The sequence below is a fragment of the Arvicanthis niloticus genome, chromosome 2 (assembly GCF_011762505.2).
Source record: "Arvicanthis niloticus isolate mArvNil1 chromosome 2, mArvNil1.pat.X, whole genome shotgun sequence".
NCBI classification, from domain to species: Eukaryota; Metazoa; Chordata; class Mammalia; order Rodentia; family Muridae; genus Arvicanthis; species Arvicanthis niloticus.
The window spans coordinates 136,647,050-136,655,428 of record NC_047659.1 but is presented as its reverse complement, the minus strand read 5'-3'; positions in this window follow the sequence as shown (position 1 = coordinate 136,655,428).

The window sequence follows — 8,379 nt, the reverse complement described above, 5'->3', positions numbered from 1 at the left end:
TAAAATTGCATATGCAATCATGAGTTTCATTCTGACATTTCACACACTAGTATGTCTCGCTCATATCAACTCCCATTCACACCCATGCTTTGTGAGCTAGGGTCTCTCAGAGCTCAGCTTCCCAGCAGATCCTGGGCAGACACAGTCGGACGAGCCTCACTGGGGACTAGCTTTATCTTGGGGCACGGTTTCTGGGTGCCAGAGACACTAGGTAAAGAGGACAGTGATGTCACCTACCGTCAAGACGGTGATAGTGACCCTCAGTTGCCTGGGGTGTGGCAATCATGGGAAAACCCTATCTCAGATGTGTAAAAACAAATCACGTCAGGGTGGGCGTGTGGCTGAAACTGACACGTTCTGTCCCTATCACTCCTGATAGGGACATATTTACTTCTATTGTTTATCCCTCCCGCCCCACTGAGCATCAGGTGTGAGCAGCCAGGCCCAGCCTAACTTCATAAGTACTACTGAATGTGAGGGGGACAGAGGCGGGGTAGGCATTGTTGAGGGAGTTGAGGAGGGACTGCACCAGCTCTCTATTGTAGGCTTCAAGGCCAGACGCTACTGTGTAACTCCAGGCAGGTTCACTAACCTCTGTTCCTGGCTCACACACAGCTGGTACTGCAAACAGCCCACCTTGGCCCAAGTCTGCGTGAAGTACTGACCTGGTTCAGCTCAAGCCTTCTCACCCACTGAAGCCAGCAGAGGGCGCCCTTGCACTGCAGACTACCACCTCACCAACATCAGTTGGGACAGGTGGGGACAGATGTTACCACCGAACAGGAAAGGAGCTTGTAGCTCCCCAGTGCCCTGCAGAGGAAGGCAGCCGCACCCCCCACCCCCCCACCCCCAAGCCTGTGCTGTTCCTAGGACCCTGAGATTTCAGAGAGGACAGAGGCAGGGGTGGGGTCTCAGGGTCAGGGTCCTGGCCACCAACTGCAGTCAAACTCAAAGGCCTAAAGGGCCGGAGGGGGGCTGGGATAGAGAAGAGGAAAAGTAGGTGTCTGGAGCACAGGCCTCATAGACCAGCTTTCCCCTTATGGAGGGAAGCCAGAAAGCAGGTGAGGTGAGGTGTCTGTCTCTGTGGGTGGGGACCGTGAGCTTGCTGAAGGTGTTTTTATCTCTATCATTATTTTCCGCTGTTCCCACCCCTGAGCCGCCTCACCTGCCCCTGAGGCGAGCGAGTATCTGAGAAGAAACTCTGCTTTCCCACCTGCCCATCAGCCCTTCCCCAGGCGACAGCCCTGACAGTCCCTTTTCCATCCGGTAAAGACCCAGCCCCGAGCTGCCCCCAGGAGCCTTTCCTCCCCTGACACACTCACCCAGCAGGCAGTTCGTGTATGCTCACTGTATGTCAGAGCCTGTGCAGTGGGCAAGAGCTGTGAGCTGGAACAGGAGGTGGGCTAGGGAACAAGGAGGCAGGTGCACACAGTGTGGCATCAGAGGTGTCCAGCGAGTACCCTGTAGAGATCGAGAGGTGGTGGAGAGGATAGTGCAGGGTGGCAGCCTTTGAAGGGGGGCTGAATGGCCAGGCGCCATAGGCAGTTCTAAGTCAGTGAGGCTAATAGCTCAAGCCTGGGTTGAAAGGCACAGGTCACAGTGTCACACTAACGCCCCCAGTGTGCAGCGCTGAACAGACACGTGACAGTCTGGGAGCCCCCCACAACCCTCCACTGTCTCAGTGAACACAGCAGAACAAGAGCTGAACTGCTGCCCGTCACCCACAGGACCCACTCACAGTTTGGAGGGCACCTCTCCTACCCAGTGAACTCCCAGCATTCCTGGCCCACCCTGACCCCATCCCCCTCAGGCAGGGGTCACTTCTTCCCCTTCAGCTCCCACTGCACCTGTGGCCCTGGCACCTGCTTACACCACCGCTTCATTGGAACGTAATTATTTTTTTCTCTCGGATAATTCAGACCAGGAGACTCCCAGGCCCCTTCCAGCCACACTGCCCTCACCACCCTCCCTAATCGACCTCTCTAACACAGTGATTGCTTCAGGTCAGAGACCCAATGCCCCAAAGGCCCTGGCCTCCCTCCTGGCCCAGTCCCAAAACCTGGTTGTGCCCACCTGACCACCCAGGAGCTCAGCTGTAAGCAGCCCCAACTCTGTTCTGACACACCCTTTGTATCCAAAAAGCATAGCGCTCTACAGTTTATACAGGGACCCACATCACAGTGCCTTCACTTAGCCAGGAACACACTGAGGCACCCACATCTGGATTTACCCACTCAGTCAGTGTGTGTGTGTGTCCCAAAGGTGTAGCAGAGAGCTGACCAGACACACTACACTGGCAGAGGTGACCGGGGATGGCAGTGACTGCTCAGGGACAGGAAAATGACAATAACAAATGCTATAGAGGAGATAAGGCAGAGAATGGAATCTGTGACAGATAGGGCTGACGGTCCCTGGAGTTGGAGAAAGCCAGCAAGGTAGCCCTTGAACAAAGATGTGAGTAAGAGGAGGAGGCTGCCAGCATCTGGGGGAAGGAGGTTTCAGATGAGACTAGAGCAAAGGCCCTGAGGCAGAGGCATGCTGGACTTGAAGTTGTAGCTGGGAGGTCAGCATAGCTGCAAGGAGGGAGGAGGCAGTGGACAAGGAAGTGACCGTGTCCCTCCCTGAAGCAAGGTTGGATCTGTGCTGGTGCCCCAGACATTCCAGCCAAGGCCAGAGCTCCTGATGACTTGGGAGCCAGGTGACTCTCCAGCCGGGTAGGGGGTGCTGGGGATCCAGAGTCCAACAGATCCGCCAGGGCTGTGTAACTGCAGGGCTGGCATCCCACCCTGTCACCGCTTGTCCCTTTCTAACCTGAGTCCAACAAATCCTTAGCCAGCTGTTTGGTGCTGGGGTGAGCAAGAACTCTTGATACCCAGGGAGAGGCGCCATTTGCTCAAAGACACAGCATGTTTGAGTATGGGCTTGTGAGCTGGGGTTACATCTGCGGGTTGACATGGCCTGTCCTTCAGAGAATCTGGAGCAGCATACCTCTGTCTATAAGCTCTGTGATATGGGTGAGCATGGGCTTTAGGGCAAGTCCCAAACCCAGATCTACTGCAAGTGCCCTCTGAGTGACCGTAGCCTGAATGTGATGGGGCCCCCAGAATCCCTCACACTGCAAAGGTCTCTCCCAGAGCCATGTTCTGTGGCTGTTACTGGGGACTGGCCTTTTTCCCTGCCACCTTTCCTTCCTTCTCAACACCCCTTGACCCAGAAATCAGGACTTTCTACAGGCCCTGGGGGTCAGAGGGAGACACCTGGTACACAGCCCTGGGTGTGACACTCACTTCCCATAACAAATCACCTGTGTCCCACAGGTTTGGCCTGGAACTTTGACAGCCTCAAGGCTGTTTCCCATCTGCCAGGCCAGGCATTTCTTGGGCACAGGCTATGGTGGGGTCCTGCTGCAAGAAGGGGGAGCCCTTAGAGGGCTTGTGAGCACCCTGTCATACCTGTGGAGCTAACTCCAGCACCCAGTGGGCAGGAACCACCCCCAACCCCGTGATCAGGCAACCCCACCCCCAGGCGCACAAAGGATCTGGTCTCAGCTTGGTCTAAGCCAGCACTAGTGAGCAAGGTTCTCTTCAGCTGAGCTCTAGACATATCCTAAAAGACCGAGGGTGTGCATGAGCAGCCAGGGCAAGGTCTGTCACAGTCAGCTTCAGCTGTCACCTTGACACAAACTCAGCATCACCTGGGAAGAGGCAACCTCAACGGAAGAATTGCCCAGATCAGATTGGCCTGTGGCCATGTCTTCAAGGCATTTTCTTAATTGTTAATAGGTGTGGAAGGGCCCAGCCCACTGTGGGCGGTACCAACCCTAGGCAGATCTGCCTGGGCTGTGTAAGAAAGGTAGCTGAAGCCTGGATAGTGGCGAACACATTTATTTATTTATTTATTTATTTATTTATTTGTTTATTTATTTATTTGGTTTTTTGAGACAGGGTTTGTCTGTATAGCCCTGGCTGTCCTGGAATTCACTCTGTAGACCAGGCTGGCCACAAACTCAGAAATCTGCCTGCCTCTGCCTCCCAAGTGCTGGGCTTAAAGGCGTGCGCCACCACCGCCCGGCTGGCGAACACCTTTAATCCCATTACTCTGGATGCAGAGGCAGGCAGATCTCTGTATATTTGAAGCCAAGCTGGTCTACCGAGCGAGTTCTAGGACATGTAGCCCTACATATAGAGATCCCATCTCAGAAAACAAAACAACCGTAGTAGCTGAGTATAGCGGCTCACACCTTTAAACACAGCCCTCAGGAGGCAGTAGCAGGCAGATCTCTATGTGAATTTGATGCCAGCCTGGTCCACAGAACAGTGACTTCCAGAACAGCCATGGCTATTACACACAGAAACCCTGCCTTGGAAACAAACAAGCAGAAGAATGTAGTGGCTTTACACCTTAATCCCAGCACTCTGGATCTCTCTGTGTGTTTGAGGCCAGCCTCATCTACATATAAAGTTCCAGGACAGCCAGGGATACATAAAGAGAACAAAACAAAAAGTGAAAGAAAGAGAGAGAGAAAGAGAAGAAAGGGCCATTGAGGGTCAGTGAGATGGCTCACAGCTGGTAAAGCCGCCTGCAGTTAAGGACCTTCGTCTATTATCTGGGCACCACATGATAGAAGGAAAGAAACAAGTGCCATAAGTTGTCCTCCCATACATGTGTGCTCTCATGCGCATACATACGCACGTGCACACACAAGTGTGACAAGAACATTTTTTTTTTTTTTTGGTTTTTCGAGACAGGGCTTCTCTGTATAGCCCTGGCTGCCCTGGAACTCACTCTGCAGACCAGGCTGGCCTCAAACTCAGAAATCCGCCTGCCTCTGCCTCCCAAGTGCTGGGATTAAAGGCGTGCGCCACCACTGCCTGGCCGGCAAGAACACTTCTAAAAGGGGTGTGTGTGAGCAAGTAGGGCAGGCAGTAAGAGGGTTGTCTTCCTGGCTTCTGCTCCAGGCTTCTACCCTGGCATCCCAGGAGGATGCTCTGTAACCTGGAAGCTAAATACACCCTTCCTCCCCAAGTCGCTTCTAGTCATAGTGTTTATCCCAACAGCAGAAGGAAAAGTGGAGGGTTTGAATCTCAACCCTGCCCTCCACCTGCTGTGCGCTCCAGGCGCATGTCCTTCCATCTCTCGTGACTGGTTTCCATAACGACAGCTGGGGGGGGGGTGTACGGGGACTCACCTCGGAGGCTGAAGAAGATTAGTAAAAAGGACTCCGTGGGGTTAGTGGAAGTGGGAAAACTAACAGGGCAGACCCAGCAGACACAGGGGCCGTGCCAGCTCGTCCCAAGCAATGGTTCATCCACTGCCTTCATCACAAGCCCGAGGGGAGAAATATCCTTTCCTCCATTTGTTAGATGAGGAAGCCGATCCCGAGATGTCAAACACCCTGCGCAATGCTACACAGCAGTCCAGGTGTCAAGTGGGGACAGGACCGGAGGGCCCTCCCTGACCTCACATCACAAAAGTGCCTTTGTGCCATTTGTCCCAAACTTGGGAATTTTGCTGCCCAAATCCAATAGAACTCAGTTGCACTGGAGTTAGTAGCTGTCCGTTCAGCTCTGCCCTTCTGCCCGCCTGGCTGCCAACAGGGACAGAGACACAGAATCTCACACCCGTCCCTATCTAAGCCACTTTCAAAACCCCCCTGGCCTGAGCCAGCTTTGATTCTAGGCCTTTCTAGTAGGAAACATAGACTGAGTCTCTCTGAGGGCCCCTGTGCCACAGCCGTGAGTAGCCAAGGACCAGCCTCGGGCAGGAGGCAGATCGGAACTTGGCAAGCCCAGTCCCTCATCTCTCAGTGAGCACCTATTGAGTCCATTGGCCCCTACTGTCCACAACAGCTTTGGCAAAGACAGGTGACCTTTCCCTCGCCTGCAGATGGGGAAACTGAGGCTCAGTGGGGACCAGGACACAGCCAGGCTTTGGGCCCTTTCTTGAACTACCTCCTGTTGACTTGGAGAACCACAACAAGAAGGACTAAGGGCAGACAGGTGGGGAACTTCCCTCCACCTGCCTGACTCTGGGCTGCGCCTGAAGGGACCAAGTGTTAGCTGCAGCTTCTCTGGAAGTTGTCAGTGGGAGCTGGCTTCACTTGTGAGGTTGTGGTGTCTGTGGGGCTTGTTTCTATGATGTCTCAGTCACGGTCTAAGAATAATCCCCAGTGTGTCACCAGTTCCATCCCACTCCCCCTAGGTCATCAAGTGGAGGGGCAGCCTTGTCACAGCTCTGTGCAGCCCCCAGTGAGGGTCAGCGCCTTCCCCTGCCCCTTTCTTCCTGTAGAAGCTCTTGGTTTAGCCTTTGCCCTCTTCCTCATGGAGATCCTGAAACACATGTCTGTAATCCCAGAGCCCTGCAGGTGGAAACAGGAGGATCAGAAGTTCAAGGTCGCCTGGGCAGTGGTGGCGCATGCCTTTAATCCCAGCACTTGGAAGGCAGAGGCAGGCAGATTTCTGAGTTCGAGGCCAGCCTGGTCTACAGAGTGAGTTCCAGGACAGCCAGGACTACACAGAGAAACCCTGTCTCGAAAAGAACATAAACAAACAAACAAAAAAAGAAGTTCAGGGTCATCCTTAGCTACAGAGGTAGTCTGAGGCTAGCCTGGGCTACTGGAGACGTTATCTACATAAACATAGAGACAAGCATTTTTTCCCTTGGTTCTAGGGCCAGGATCTGAAGTTTAGGGACATGGGGCTGCTTCCCCAAGGCACTCTCCAATCCCTGATGGCACTGAGCATTCTTGGCTTACAACCACACCACACCAGCTTCCTGCTCCTTCCTTCCCCATCTCCTCAAAACCAGTTCTCTGTGTCCCTGTGCCCTCCTTCTCAGTGGGCGTCACCATCTCAACCTTGTATTGAGACCCTTAGTTAATAACTGTGAGAGTCTATATTTCCAAATCCAGTCCCTCCTGGGACTCCAGATGCACTTGAATTAGGAGGAAACACAACTCAATCACCTACAAGCACCTACTGTGTGCTCTGGGAACAGAATCGGCAGAACAAGGCAGGCCAGATGGGATCTGCCTTGGAAATCCAGTTCTGGGAAGGGGCCCGCAGGGGCGGAACCAACAATTTCAGAACTGAATAAGGTTTTAATTACAACCTCTGAGACCCCACAGGAGACATGGCTGGCCTGGTCAGGCCACCAGGCAAGAGCTGACCTGTGGGTGTCTGGGCCCGGGCCTTCCACACAGGCCAGCTCCTTCCACCTGTGTCCCCTCTCGCCTGTGCCCCTTACCCAGCTTCCTAAGCTCCCTAGAGTTTCTCCCTGTCTCAACAGGAAGGTACATTTTCACAGACTTGGGATTTTTAGGTGTGGGTGCTGGGGATGGAATCCAGCCAGGGTTCCGAACAAGTTGAGCCACAGGTGTTTAAGCCACAACTTCCAGCCCTACCTGGAAATGTTTATTTGTTAACAAAAGAATGGTTTCTGGAGCCCGGAGAACTGGCTCAGTGGTTAAGAGTACTTGCTGCCCTTCCTGGAGAACCAAGTTCAACTCCCAGCTGGTTCTCTTCCTGCCTCTGTGGGCAGCTGTGCTCACATGAACAGAAAGTCATGCAGGTTATTAAAATAAGTAATCAGTTGGTGGTGGCGGCAGCGGTGGTGGCAGTGGCAGCTCCTTTAATCCCAGCACTTGGGAGGCAGAGGCAGGCAGATCTCTGAGTTTGAGGCTAGCCTGGTCTACAGAGCAAGTTCCAGCATAATCAGAACTACACGGTGAGAACCTGGCTCAAAAAAAAAAAAAAAAAAAATTTCTGTGCCTGGGCCTAGTGGCTCACATGGTTAATCGAAGCGCTCTGGAGGCAGAGACACGTGGACCTCCGTGAGTTGAGACCTCTGGTCTACAGAGTGAGTTCCAGACCAGCCAAAGCTTATACAGTAAGACCCTGCCTCAAACAAGCAAACAAGAAAGTGGGGCTTTTAGCAGGGGGCATCTCCCTCCCACTCCCAGGATCCTTCCGTGGTGTGCAGCTTTCCAGGGACAAAGATCCCAGTCTTTGGGGAGGGTAAGTGTGCAACTGCTCTCAGAGGAGGAAAGCTAGCGCCTGTCATACTGCCAAGACCTGACTACCAAAGCCCAGAAAATACTTCCCCAGCCCCGGGGCAGTCTACAGTGTGCCACAGGGAACCACCAAGACACCCATCACCACAGGCCTAGGAAGCGGGAAAATTCACACTGTGGAATACTACACAGTGGTGAAAATACCTTCGCTTTAGAGCCCAAAATGGGTAGACTCGGAATAGAGGATGGATGTACCCGGAGCCAGGCCTTCTCAAGCCCGCAGGATGAGGTCCCTGTCGCCTTCCACACCTCCATCCTTTTACACCGTCTTAAAGACCGAAACAGGAAGGAGTTCTGGGATGCGCTCC